A 14,922-nucleotide genomic window follows, 5' to 3' on the forward strand; every position below is an offset into this window, starting at 1 on the left:
AATGCCTCGTCCCGTAAGGACTTTTAATGGGAAATCCTTATGTGATAACTGCTTGATAAGGTAATGTAGAGCTTTAAAGGTATGGTGGGTCACTAGCTGAGGCATTTAAGAAGGAGATGGAGCATCCTAAAATTGGCATGGGATGAAAGGCCCCTTGTGAAACGAAATCGGGGTCGACACAGATATGGTAAATGAAGGCATGAAATCTCGGGAGGACTTGATGATTCATCATGGTGCTCTATGTAGAGGGAAGACGAAGTAATACCCATGTGACCTCTACTTTTGTACTATGGCATTAAACTAATAGTTGACCACTCCCATCTCTGGAGAATGAATGATTCGAGCAGTAAAGGAAGAAGTAGTGGGAATCAGCGAAGTAGCAGAGGAGGCGAGACTGTAGGTAAGTAAAAACCTAAGTAAAGGCCATCACAGGGATGGGCATTAAGATATTTTGCAGAAGTTTTCCTCTGTAAATTGACTTGTTTTGTTATCATGTGCGTGTCACAATTTAATGAGGAAATTAATATGATTGTAGTCCTTTTGGGCTGCAGAGCCATCCCAGGTCAAAACAGCTAGTCGATCCGACAGTTGAGGATGGCCTGAGATATTTTTTGTAATTATAGTAAATAGAGTGAAGCCACTCTTAAAAAAGGTTCAAAATTTTGGGAAAGAAACTCCTAAGTGGATCCTTTTCCTACTTCACAAAGGCATTGTATGAACTTTGATGTATGTACTCTATCAGAGAATTTAATGGAAGAATTTTGGTGATTCTAAACTCCTTGATTTTTAGTATGTTGTTCTCTCTTATTATTTCATTATGTGCTTGATGTTCTCCTCAGCTTTCATGTAAGTAGCATCTAAATATATTTCCATTATATGCAGATTCATTTAATTCAAACCTTTGATAAAGAATGTCTGTATTGATATGGTGAAAAGGTCTTTAAAAGGCAATCCATGCATCTCAACATCTCATAAACCTCTCATTGTCTATTTTAGTATTACTCCCTGTGTATTTATGCACACATGTTATTTATTACCGTGTGCTTCATGAGCAGTTATGAACCAACCCTTTCAAGTTATTCGTGACAAAAAATTATTAGTGTTGCAAGTTCCCAATACTAATTTTCCATCACTACTTAAGATGTCCTAGGCACTAGTCTATAATCAACCCAGAGGCTGTCTCTAGGAAGCTTTCCTATCCCTGGATGCCACCCTACTCTAAGTGCTGGGAAAAGCCACAACGCAACCCTTTTAACTCTGTCGACTTCTTTCAATTCGAATCACAATGAAATTTTTTACACTCGTTAGTCGCACGTCCTCCTTTTCCATTTAGAATATCACCATTCACCCTCAGGAGCACAAACATCTATGGCCACAAAACTAGTGGTTCATTCCACCAATAGGGTAGATAAACCTCCGCTCTGATACCACTATAAGACAACAAGATTAGAAACCAAAATCAACTATATGAATGAATTCATCTCATAAATGATGTACATAGTGTACATATAAATACATAGAAGAAACTCTTGAATTAGTTTCTGGGTCTTCTTGGATTGTAATAACCACTCACCATAACACAAATTTAATCTTGAGGATTAGTTGTGTAACAATTAGTTATTTGGGTAAGACCAAAATCTGCAACTTTTGGGAACAAAGTGGCATAAGAAGAACATTGTCATGTAGGTATGCAATACTGTGAGTTGTTCCAAGTGAAATTGAATATAGTTTTCTACAGTCCAACTCATCATGACGGCCTCAATGGATATATTTTTCAAGGGAACCATTCACTATATATTCATATATCAAAGCTTACAAATCCCAAGGAACAATAACCCAAGAGGCGCACCAGGTTAACATTATAGGATGTCATTGAATTCTTAATCAGTTTTATATATAACTCTCCTTATTAAGGAATACTTAATTGATATGCATGCTACATAGTTGAATTAAACTCCAAAATCACTATTTTGAAACAAATTAATTCAGACAAACTTGTGATGTGAACTGAATTAAAGGGAGTAAATACGTTTCCACAAGTATCCAACATATTAACTAGAGATAGAGAAATATCCATGTCATAACACCTTCTTGAAAATTGCAAACCTATCTTGAGGAATGAGGTTTACATGATATACTATTGAAGGATAGTTGACGAATAGGTTTAGATACAGGATAATATCTAGATAATAAAACAATATATGAATAGAAAATTCCCTCATTATTTCATGTTATAGAAAACAATTTTATTTACAAATAAATTGTCTCTTAAACTTAGGCAACAATAAAAAAATCAATAGTTATACAACCCAAGCCCTATAGTGACCAAAGATAGACATTTGTGTAGATCCTGCCTACACATGATGATGAGGATGTAGAGACCTCTATACTAACAAGCAAAAAGATTTATATGCCAAGTAATAGTAGGTTGTGATGTTTCCATCAACGAGGTCAATTGGGAAAGACCTTGACCATTATTCTCTTGCCCTATGATGGAAGTATGAGAAGAAAAAGAGAAATATAACTAGATAGTTTGGTACAAACCAATCACAATGTTCAAGGATCAAGGTAGTTGACCCTTTAAAAAAAAGAGAGAAACTAACATGGTACATGGATTTCTTGCTTAGTGCAATATTAAGCATATATAAAACTAGTGGATGTTGTCCATGACATTTTCAAAGAGTTAAGCACTCTTGTCAGTCTATTTGAAATGTTTTCCATGCCATTGTTCAAAAATTTGAGCACTCCTATTGATGTATATCAATAAAAGTTGACCAAATATATATGAATATTAATAAATTTAAGGCCATGTATGAAAGCATGAATTGATCCATATAAATGTGTGATCTATGAAGTCAAGATAAAATGGTCAATAAAAATATTTTCCTTTTGAACAACAAAAATAGAGAAGCAAAGAAAAAAACTGAAATGATTGTCTTCTCTTAAATAAAAGAATTTTGTAGCACACAGTTAGGATTAGAAACATTTTGGTGGTAAATAAATAAATATTCTATAAAGAACCAATATGAAATTATCATTTAATATCCTTGTAGATTTTGATGGTTTCTCAACCACAGAAAGGGAAAAAAAGAACTCCAATAATGAATAAATCCATGTAGTTTTGTACAAGCTCAAAATTAGCTAAAAGGTGCAGAAATGATGGCTTCCTATTGACAAAACGCAAAGTAGTAGTAATGTATTGGATTTCCAAGCTGATCAAAGAATTAAATTCCTTGTCAAAAGGTTAGATCACTAACCTCAATAATCCCAAACAAGTTATTTTTGTATCCTTAGTCTTTTAAAGCATATTATGGATGATTCTCATATGAAAATGTTACTTAAAAATGTTCAATAGTGGTAACTCAGAAAATAACACAATTGAATTGGATATTATGTTCAAAATGAAAATCCTAATGCTAAGCTTTGATGTTAACATCATGCTTGTAGAACAAAACTCTCATATTAAATATAAGAAACTTATATTGATTGCAAAAGTCATTGGTATAGAGCATTTTTGTTTAGACTAAAAGTAACTTCATAAAAATATCATTAAAAACAAAGTTGAGCCTTAAGATTATCATTAATTCTCATATATAAAACAATATAATATCTAAAAAAAAAAAACCTATTTAAAGAAAATTTTCTTTTAAAACGTCTCATGATGATAGATACAAAAAGCTTTCTCTTTGCGTGTACCCTTTTGTTGATCTAAAATGATCATATGTTAAAACTGATGTAGATTTGATTAGCCATTAATGAATTGAATGTTAGCTGAAAGTGCGGAAATCAAGAGAATTGCTTGAGAAGAAAGACTTTACGACAACTAATTAAACATAAGAAAGATGCATAACAGAAGTGAAAACAATAAAAGCACAACGATATCAGACAACAAAGTTGATAATGGAGTTCATCCTTGATGGACTCCAACTCTGGGTCCGCTTTCAAGATGGGCGACTGATTTATTAGGATTGAAACAAAAGAGGTCGATTACACAGAGAATAGACCAGACTAGATGTGCACATAGGTACTTCTGATCACAGTCAAAAGGAAGCTCTCTGAACCAACTTTCCAACACCTGTCACGATTCCCAACTCTGACATCGGATGCTCCTGTTACACTGAAAACAAAAATGCCTATGACCTCCAGAATCTGCATTCAAAAACCAAAATCACCTCCTCTCTTCCATCGACAAAAACCGCCTCTTATAGGCCTGTAGGTACATCAAAACCTCCTGTGGCCCAAACTTGGCACGAATGTGCTACATTAAAGTGTTCATTAGCCTCGGTTTGGTCATACCATGACACCTAGTGAGGAGGTTACATGGTGGTTTGATTTACTTTAGAACTAAAACCATAAAAAAACCAAAAAATAACATTGGATAAGCACATAACCGCTAGTGGTTAGTTGACCGAGCGGAGGAGGTTGACCGCCTGCATGTGAACGGGGCAGTCTAACCATGGTTGGACATCTAGCGGCTATCCCGATGGTTGCGGTCGACTATTCCGGTATCAATGTTCACATGTGATAACTGTCTGATGGTTTCTACTACAGTTTAGTCTTGTGGCTACGGTGAAGTCTGCGGTGAACTTTGAGCTCTGTTCACATGACCATGGTTGGTGCTGGTTGTTCCTGCTGTGGTCAAGGCTGCGACTTCCACAACTGTTCATACAACATACCTCCGACAGTTATAACGTGGTTATGGTGAAGAGTTGTTCCCATGGTTAACTCCTATGCTCTGTTCACATGTTGAGTTCAACTCCCAACGTAGTTACGGTAAACTTTGCGGTTCCGAAGACCCCGATGGTCAATCAATGCAACGTCCACATGTCTCATGACCTCCGCGCAGTTTAACATCTAGCGGCTTAACTTGATGCTGTGGTTATACGTGTCCTTGCTCACATGCACCTGACCCTTTGAGGTTCCACTGCAATTAAAGGTAGCAGTTAGGGACTTTGTAATGTGTTTTGTAATGTTTAATACATAGTTTGTATTTGTAATATGGTTAGGTTTTCAAACTTTAGGTTTATGTCTTAGCATAGGGTTTTAATGGTTTAATGTGTAATGTGAATAGCACATGGAGTTGTAATGTGATAAGGTTCAAAAGGTTTAGACTTAGGTCTTTTACACACCTTGGATTAAAAACCTTTTTACAGAACATTGTCACAATGTGACATAAAACACAAATACATATCATCGACAAAGTTTCTTTTGCAACGACATCACCTGACGACAAACCATATTGAACCCCTGCAACGAACGACACACCCATGTCGATGATCAACTTACGAGTGGACGACAAAACCCAAATCCTGCGAGGAGAATGACAAACACATGTCGACGACTAATCCTGGTGGAGCTAGCGATGAACACAAGTCGACAGCCAGGTACAAAACCATCTCAACTGAACGCCATGAAAAACCATAAACAATACCTGAACAACTAGATCCATAACCAACACTGCCGAAACTGTCGAAACTGAACTGAATGTTGACAACGACATAGAACAATGACAACGAACCTGTGCAACTGATCTAACGAGATCCTCCTGGATCAATCCTCTCCACTTGAAAGCTTTTAGACCACAAAAGTTTGACTAAAAAAATAGTCGATGAGGGTAGAGCTCCCTCATTTTCCACCTTGACCTAATGATGTACCAATACATTCGATCAATCACCTGCAAGTGATGACCCTGATGATGCTGACCATGGCACATTTTGATTCAGTGACCTGTTCCATCCATCTGCAGTATGAACAACTTGCGATGATGGTCAAACAACCTGTTATGAACATGGCAATTGATTTCTTTCCATGAAGAACCATGAGTTAGTGATTCATAATCATCTTTGAAAACAGTCTCTACTGGATATTGTTCAATACCATCAACATGTATTAACAATCTATTTTGTGGAATAACAGAGACAATCAAAGATGTTTTTGACATCAAACCAACTACTTGACTTGACATACTTTCCTACTTCCTGATTACTAAGTGAACTTGCTACCATAAACCCATCAAACTGTAAGGTGAAAATTACTACAACTTAGTTTGTCTTTGAAAGTATTGAATTAGCTGTTGATTTGTTTGAATCACTTTTTCTTCATTTATTAAATGATGTTTCCATTGATTAGCACTTTCCTTTGATGCATTAGTTTCCCTTAGACACTTTGACACTGATTTAGAAAAGGCTTTGATATGAAAACAAATAGGTTTTATCTCCACTTGAAAAGAGGTTTCCAAACTGTTTGAAACATGAACTAATGACCCCAATACTGGCCTGTATCCCTGTAACTGTTAATTTCCAAACTTGAACTGAATTGATTCATTCTGACATTAGGAAGAGGAGCTTTAGGCACAAACTATAATTCATGTTGTATTCCCTGCTTATGAGTAAGATGTTTGGTTTTACATAGAACTGGAATAGTTTCTATCTCTTTAATCAAACCATCTTTAAGTTGAGTCTCATAATCTAAACAAACATCATGTTGTTTCTTATGTTGTTCCTTTACACACATGATTACCAATCTTTTATTTGAACTTATTAATCACTTCATCAGATTAGCATTAACTAAATTCAAGTGATTTTTAATTTGATGTGCCCTGACAATAAATTCAACCCCATATTTCTTAAGGTGATATTTATGTTCTCTCCTGTAAAATACTACATCATGAGCATAACGATCAGGACTTCCTAAGACAAATCCACATATGTCTACTGGAACCACATCTAATTCCACTTCATCAATGTAATTAGCTGTAATGGAAAATCTTAATCGACACTGTTTGGTGACTTTTATCTGAGTTGATTTATTTAGCCATCCTAATGGGTAAGGTCTTGGATGATTCTGTCTTTCCAAACCCAAAATATTAACTAAATATTCAGAGATTAAATTCACCTGTGATCCACAGTCAAACATTGTATCTATATTTGTATGCTTAGAATTTATCCTTATGTTAAACAATTCAACTCTTTTATCCTCATTTGAAGGATTTATGTTTGATTAAGATGCAATGGTTTTCATACTTGAACAAGTGTCAAAAGTTTTACCTGTCATAACCATAGAAATTATCCTCCTTTTATCACCTAATTTTGAACCTAGATCTTGCTGGACTGCTGCAATTGCCTTCTTTTCATCGTTCTCCTTAAGGAACCTTTTGGGCTTAAGTTCTGGATGAAGTTTCCAACACTGAGATTCATCATGACCGATTCTATGGCAATGAGAATAAGTAGGTCTTTCCTTTTGAGATATCGCTGATTTCTTTCTCTTCGAATTTTTCTTCCCCTTACTGTCATTGGAATATTTGACTTCCAACTCTTTGGATTATTGTGATGAAAACTTGAATGGTCTGCCACCTGATTCAATATGTATGGCCTGAACACACACTTCATCAAAATCGTCAGGATTAAATATCAATAAAGTATGCTGCAAATATGAATGTAAACTGCCGACATATTTTAATAAAGTTTCACGTGTATCCAATGAAATACTAAGCACCAATGCTTTCTTTCTGAACTCCTGAACACTCTACCCTTTACCTTGCCTCAAATGATACCAATCAATAACAGCTTGCTGCATGTATCCTAAAGGATAGAATTGTTTCCTAAGAGCTTTTAAAAACTTAGACCATGAAGAGATGACTTTTCCTTTACGCTTTACATCTATCTGAGTTTCAATTTCCCACCAGATTAAATCTGTTCCCCCCCATTCTAAGTGTAGCTAACTGAATTTTTGTTTTATAGTTATAAATGTTCTAAATGCGACAATACACTTCTAACTGCTTAATCTAGTTATCTAGATTATCAAGATTCATTTCACCATCATAAATAGGTAACTCAAATTTTACATCAAGTTTCAAAAGAGATGTTTTCTTTAGTTTATTTCTTGTTTCAAATTCTGCACTGGAAGAGAAGAAGAAGATGATGATGGAGATGATGGAGGTGAAGGTGGTTTATTAGCCTTTCCTTTACATTTTTCCTTCTTCGATGTCTTTGAAGAAGAAGCTGCATCTCTCAACTTATTATCTTCGTACAATTATCCCAACATCTGCTGCATAGACAAGAATTCTTGCTGAAATTGTTAATCACTCATCTTAGTTTCAGTGTTTTCACCTACATCAGATCCTGTCATGGTCAACTGATGAATGACTTGTCGCTTTCCAATCTTTGGATCAATCTGCTCAAGGATTCCTTCTCCTTGTTGAGACTTTGACCTAGTTAACATTCAATGGAAAATTCTACAAACACAACCTACTCTGATACCAAATTATATCATCTGAAATGTTCATATGTTAAAACTAATGTAGATTTGATTAGCCATTAATGAATTGAATGTTAGTTGAAAGTGCGGAAATCGAGAGAACTGCTTGAGAAGAAAGACTTTACGAAAATTGATTAAACATAAGAAAGATGCATAACAGAAGTGAAAATAGTAAAAACACAACAATACCAGACAACAAAGTTGATCACGGAGTTTGTCCCTGATGGACTACATCTCCGGGTCCACTTTCAAGATGGGCGATCACTTTATTAGGATTGAAACAGAAGAGGTTGATTACATAGAGAATAGACCAGACTAAATGTGCACACAGGCACTTTTGATCACTGTCAAAAGGAATCTCTCTAAACTAGCTTTCCAATGCATGTCATGGTTCCCAATTCCGACTTCAAATGCTCCTTTTACACTGAAAACAAAAATTCCTATGACCTCCAGAATCTGCATACAAAAAAAAAACCCACCCTCCTCTCTTCCATGGACAAAAACCGCCTCTTATAGGCCTGCAGGTACACAAAAACCTCTTGTGGCCTAAACTTGGCACAAATGTGCTGCATTAAAGTGTTCATTAACCTCGGTCTGGTCATACCATGACACCTAATGAGGAGGTTACATGGTGGTTTCATTTAATTTAGAACTAAAACCATACAAAAACCCAAAAATAACATTGGATAAGCATAGAACCGCTGGTTGTTAGTTGATCGAGTGGAGGAGGTTGACCGCCCGCATGTGAACGGGGCAGTCTAACCGTGGTTGGACATTTGGTGGCTATCTTGACAGTTGCGGTCAACGGTCCCGGTAGCAATGTTCACATGCGATAACTGTCTGACGATTTCTACTACGATTTAGGCTTGTGGTTATGGTGAAGTCTACGGTGAACTCTAAGCTCCATTCACATGACCATGGTTGGTGCTGGTTGTTCCCGCTGTAGTCAAGGCTGTGGCTTCCACAACTGTTGACACAACATACCTTCGATGGTTATAACACAGTTACTGTTAAGAGCTGTTCCCATGGTTAACTCCTATGCTCTGTTCACATGTTGAGTTTAACTCCCGACGTGGTTACGGTAAACTCTGTGGTTCCCAAGACCCCGACGATCAATCAATGCAGCGTTCACATGTTTCATGACCTCTGCGCTGTTTAACATCTGGCAGCTTAACTTGATGCTGTAGTTATATCTATCCCTGCTCACATGCACCTGACCCTTCATGGTTCCGCTATGGTTAGGGACTATGTAATGTGTTTTGTAATGTTTTATATGTATAAAGGCCGAGAGTTGGTATAGCGTAGGTTTTAATACATAGTTTGTATTTGTAATATGGTTAGGGTTAATACATAGTTTGTATTTGTAATATGGTTAGGGTTTCAAACTTTAGGTTTAGGTCTTGGCATAGGGTTTTAATGGTTTAATGTGTAATGTGAATAGCACATAGAGTTGTAATGTGATAAGGTTCAAAAGGTTTAGACTTATTTCTTTTACACACCTTGGATTAAAAACCTTTTTACAACAAATTTTCACAATGCGACATAAAACCCAAATACATATCGTCGACAAAGCTTCTTTTGTGATGACATCACTTGATGACGAACCATATTGAACCTCTACAATGGATGACACACCCATGTCAATGATCAACCTGCGAGTGGATGACAAAACCCAAATCCTGCGAGGTGAACGACAAACACATATCGGTAACCAGTCCTGGCGGAACTGTCAATTAACACAAGTCGATAGCTAGGTACAAAACCATGTCAATTGAATGCCATGAAAAACCATAAAGAATACCTAAATAACCTGATCCATAACTAACACTGTCAAAACTGTTGAAACTGAACTGAATGCTAATGACGACATGGAACACTGACGAAAAACCTATGCAACTGATCTGACGAGATCCTCCTAGATCATCTGTTGGTAGTGTTGGACCTGCCAACATGTCAGGGGATTTCTCGGTAAGAAATCTCAACTAGACCTTAGATGGTTTAGGGTAGAAGTCCCAGCAGTGGGTAGTATGGTATTGCCTTGAATGAGATTTCTCACAGAGGTAAGTAAGATGTCCTTGTTTGTAGCAAGGGTGTGAACTTTCATAAAGCCAAGGAAGGTGCATGAAAGGCTCTAACACATGAAAGGCAGAGTGAGTGTGCCCCTTAGTAACCTATGATAGCACGCATCTTGAAAGGGAACACACAAGCATAAAGACATCATGAGATGGAAAGTAGGATATCCAACGATCCAAAGTGATGGGCTATACCAGCAACAAGCTTCGATAAGATTCATACAAACAAATATGGAATAGTCCATACATATATGCGTAAATTACAGCTACATACATCATTAAAGTAACCAGGATAGCCGAACTACAATAAAAATATATGCAAGAAAATTGTTGGCTCTGTTATATTAAAAGAGTGAAAGATCTAATCATACATACAACCATGACAACCACTAGTCTCGATAGCGGCACATTACAGCCACCACTGGCTACTCCTCGAAAGAGATGTACTAGCTCTTCACTATGGAGAAGCCAAGGTTCGTTAAAATACACTCCAAGCTTTCTCTAAGTTATACCTATAGGAATCTTGGCTCCCAAAAGCTGGTACAATGAGTTATGAGGTTATATAAATAGCAAAGGGTGGGGTGACCCTTGACATTCCCCTTTGTGATTCTTCAACTACTCTCATGACTCATCAACTTACACATGACTGTTACATTCTACTATTGACAATTGGTCTTGCACTTTTACAACATTTTTACATTACAATATGCACATGTACCCATGTGAGACAAAATGGGCTTGATTAAGCCATACAAGACATCACTAAGACTTGGACAGCTCTAGGAAGACTAACTCTTCGACATCATCTCGATGATCGATGGTGGTGAACTAATGCCAAGCTTGGTAGTATGTTATGGTGTCGGCATACTCTATGGTGACATCCTTCTGAAAGCGAACTCTTGCCTCCGTTGCATCCCGGTACACTGATTTGACACCTCTGTCAAACTCGTCAGATAGCATGCACATCATGGTATTGAGTGTTGTCGGACCAGTGACATGCTAATGTATAGTTTCTACGCTCATCTACAAGTCTGCATTGGTGGCTATGCACATCAACTTATCAAAGTACATGTCCTGCTCTAGTCGGACTTGATTCTTTGTTTTTTCTCGGTGAGTGTGCCAATGGATGGGATCTCATGCGTGTACACAATGACATCCATGCTCCTTAACACTCGTGCATGTGAATCCTCCAAGCGGGTGATGAGCTGCAGGAGTTCCTCATAGTTCTGGATCTGACTCTTAATGTGTGACTTCAACTCTACTAACTTTGGTTTCATCATCTTTGGCAACTGCAATGCGGCTCTCTTGTACCATATTTTCCATATCTACATTTGATCAACAACAGTGTGTATGTTTGACAGGATGCATGCTCTCCTAGAACATCGTTGCTACCAACCGTTAAGATGGACAACTGACTTATGCATGGTGACAAACCTGAAGTATAGCTTTCGCATGATTGTCTCGAGTGACGATACTTCATCAAGTATCGCTTTCCTCAACTCTGATCTGGCAGATGCTATAACTTGCTCTTCTCCTTGTTTGGTCGCCTGTAGCTCCTTGGCCATGCGCTCATTCTCGGCTATCAAGAATCTAACACTCAAGCTGGTGGCTTCGACATATGCCTTGGTATCATTGGCAAATGCAACTGGATGTCTACGCACATTGGACACGATCACTCGTTCATCAAACAACGCAGGAGATACATGGACATCCAGAGTGGGCACTTTGCCTGACTACACAACTATGTGTCGTGACTCATTGAAATATATGTTGTGCACTTCTATTTCCTGATTGTCTTCAAGGATTTTAGTGTCTCCTTGATCGCTTTGGAATTGCTCTACCCCCGGATCTGGTGAAGCATATGGGGTGACCTCTTGGTTCTAAGGCATGAGGTCAATGTCCTGATCTAACATTGGCTAAAACACATCTGTATCCATCTCCTCTAGCATTTGTTCAATCTACAGAGCAAAGTCCTGCTCTTGCGACTGGTCACCCTACCTGGTATGTGCCAACTATTCAGATGAATCAATAACCTGTATGGTCACAGTTTCATCAATGTGTGCATGTTGCACCTCATGTTGTTCCTATTCCTATTGTGCTTCCTTCTCTCTTCTGTGGAGCTCCAGTTCTTCCCTGAGTTGTGACTTCAACTTCTACAACTCATTTTCTACCTCCTCCAATTTCTACTTCTCCCTTTTCCCTTGTGCAATCCTTCTGTCATTTTGTTGCCTCTTTTCATCAATATCCAAAGCTACTCTTAACAAAAGTGGATATTCTTTGAACTTGCAGCTTTGCTCTGCCTTTGTGCCATTGACAACCTTCCTCTTGCCTTTGTCAAGTGTAGGTCTGCTGCCCTCTGCTGGTGCTGACGCTGCTTGTCTCTGAGATGTTGTTGCCTTTTGCACTACTCACCATTCTACAACCATGTTGACTGGTTCATTGAGCCTTGAGAAATCATAGCAATATCTCCATGGGTCTTCCTCAGGCCAATGACACGCCGTGTTCATCCAAGGATGATACACTCTCGCAAAATGTTCCTTCACTAAGTAATGTAGGTCATATGGATTGAAAATTCTTGTGCCAAAGGTGAACCTATTGAATTCCTCTATCTCTGCCTCAGCATGCTTGAGATTCTGGTTCTCATACAACCTGATCCACAAAGGAATAGCGGGCCAAGGTGCCTTCTTCTTCCTGTGTAGTCTCGCTGAAAACCATGTTGAGATGTGATATGCAACCTCTTGCATGACTAGTTTTTCCATGGAAAACTTTGGTAAAACATGTGGAGCCTTCTCCATGGTGTACATCTGAATGAAGGTGCCAAGGGGTGAAGCATACCAATCTGCTATGTCAATTAATGCCTCCATCATTTCCTACGACATTCAAGGCAGATCCTCCTCAAAGATCATCTTGTACACGGGGGTGATGAAGTGGTCTGATAGTTGTATGATAACTCCACGGAAGTTACATTTAAAGAACAATTTGCAATAAGTGTGCACATAGGTTTCTGAAGGTGTCCATTCCCAACCCAAGCCTGGCAACTATTGACGGGCATAGATCACATCAAGTACGTAAGCAGAAATGAAAAGCTTTGCCTTCTGACCCTTGGGCAGGTGTCAGGCTTCTGTTACTTGTTCCTTCAGCCTGAGAGCCAACATGTTAGACCAATTGAAAGGTCTTCCTTCATTCGTCAACTGATCCAACACAATTACCCAGCTCTGCAGGAATGTTTCTGTGCTCTCTTAGTCGTATAAGTGACATGCGAAGATGACCAAGAGATGATATGCCTTCCGTAATATCCTTGTCTTGTACACTTGGTTGGGTGTTGTCCTGAACTTCTAAGGCTCTTTCACTCAGCTCTTCACATTGTCTCTTGAGTTTGCAGTATTGTTGGGTCTAGTGAAGCGTGCATCCAGCTGTGGCAAGTGATACATCGTTTTAAAGCCATTTTCCCTGAAGTTATCAAGTTATGTCCCATTGAGACTGCTCAACACCATTTTCTGTGGATCAGTATGTGAGACAGTGTAGTGGATCATGTCTGCGCATGGAAACGTGGGATACTTGCATGCAATCCAGTACAAGCCAGACTTGTATATGGTTACATAGGCTCTGCGGTCCTCCAGATTCTCTTCAAATGTGCCTGAAAATATGTCATTAATCTCCTTGCATTTCATCTTGATATCTTTCTCTATGAACAACTTAGTGTCGTCATTGATGGGCAAGCTCATAACCATTTGCTCGACCACATCTCCAGTTGCACTCCCAACAGTGTCCTTTGACCCTTCTCTCTTGGAAACCATTGTACCTGTACTACTAAGAGACCGAATAACACTTGAGATACCTAGAGACAAAGAAACACTCATGGAAAGCACAATGTCAGTTGAAAACCAAAAGAAACTTGAAGACTAACACGCAACACACCTGAGCGAATCACTGGAAGATTTGTGCAATTTTCATCTGGAGGCTGACTACTAGAATTGCGAAAAACACAGCCTAGACTGTCAATGGGCTGATTGACTGCTGAAACTGCGCAGAGCACAATCCAACTTGACCTACTGAGGACTAAAACTGTGCAATGCGCAATTTTAATCACCTTCACAGATACCCAGTCAAACTACATCTACATAATTTCGGGGACCAACGTGGCACTGCCTCTCAGAATTGCATAGATCAAGCCTTAGAAGGCCAATGTTGGGAAAGCTCTACGTAATTCCTAGAAGGAATGAATGGCCTTCACACCCATACTTGCCAACGGATGACTGAAAACATGTAAAGGTTGAATGTATGTGTGAAGCTGAGTGCAGACATGAGTGAATGAACATCATTGCAAAAAGTGAGTGCAAGATTGAGTAAATAGGAAAACAAATAAGTTTTTGAAGCGAGTAGTCACAACGATGACCATAAGTGCAGAAATAGTGTCATGCATGCGACAACAAGAAGATGCAATGGAAAATTTTGAACAATGCTTCTACAAGCTAACATGCATTAAAAAGAAATCAATCGTTCAACAAAACCAAGAAAACAACACTCACACAAACAGAAATACCAAAAGTGACATAAAAGCAGCAAAAGACATGAAAAGCGGACTTACCGAGAA

Source organism: Pinus tabuliformis, chromosome 5_1 (genome assembly GCF_031772625.1).
Source record: "Pinus tabuliformis cultivar Carrire ecotype Pingquan chromosome 5_1, CPIR1, whole genome shotgun sequence".
Lineage (NCBI taxonomy): Eukaryota > Viridiplantae > Streptophyta > Pinopsida > Pinales > Pinaceae > Pinus > Pinus tabuliformis.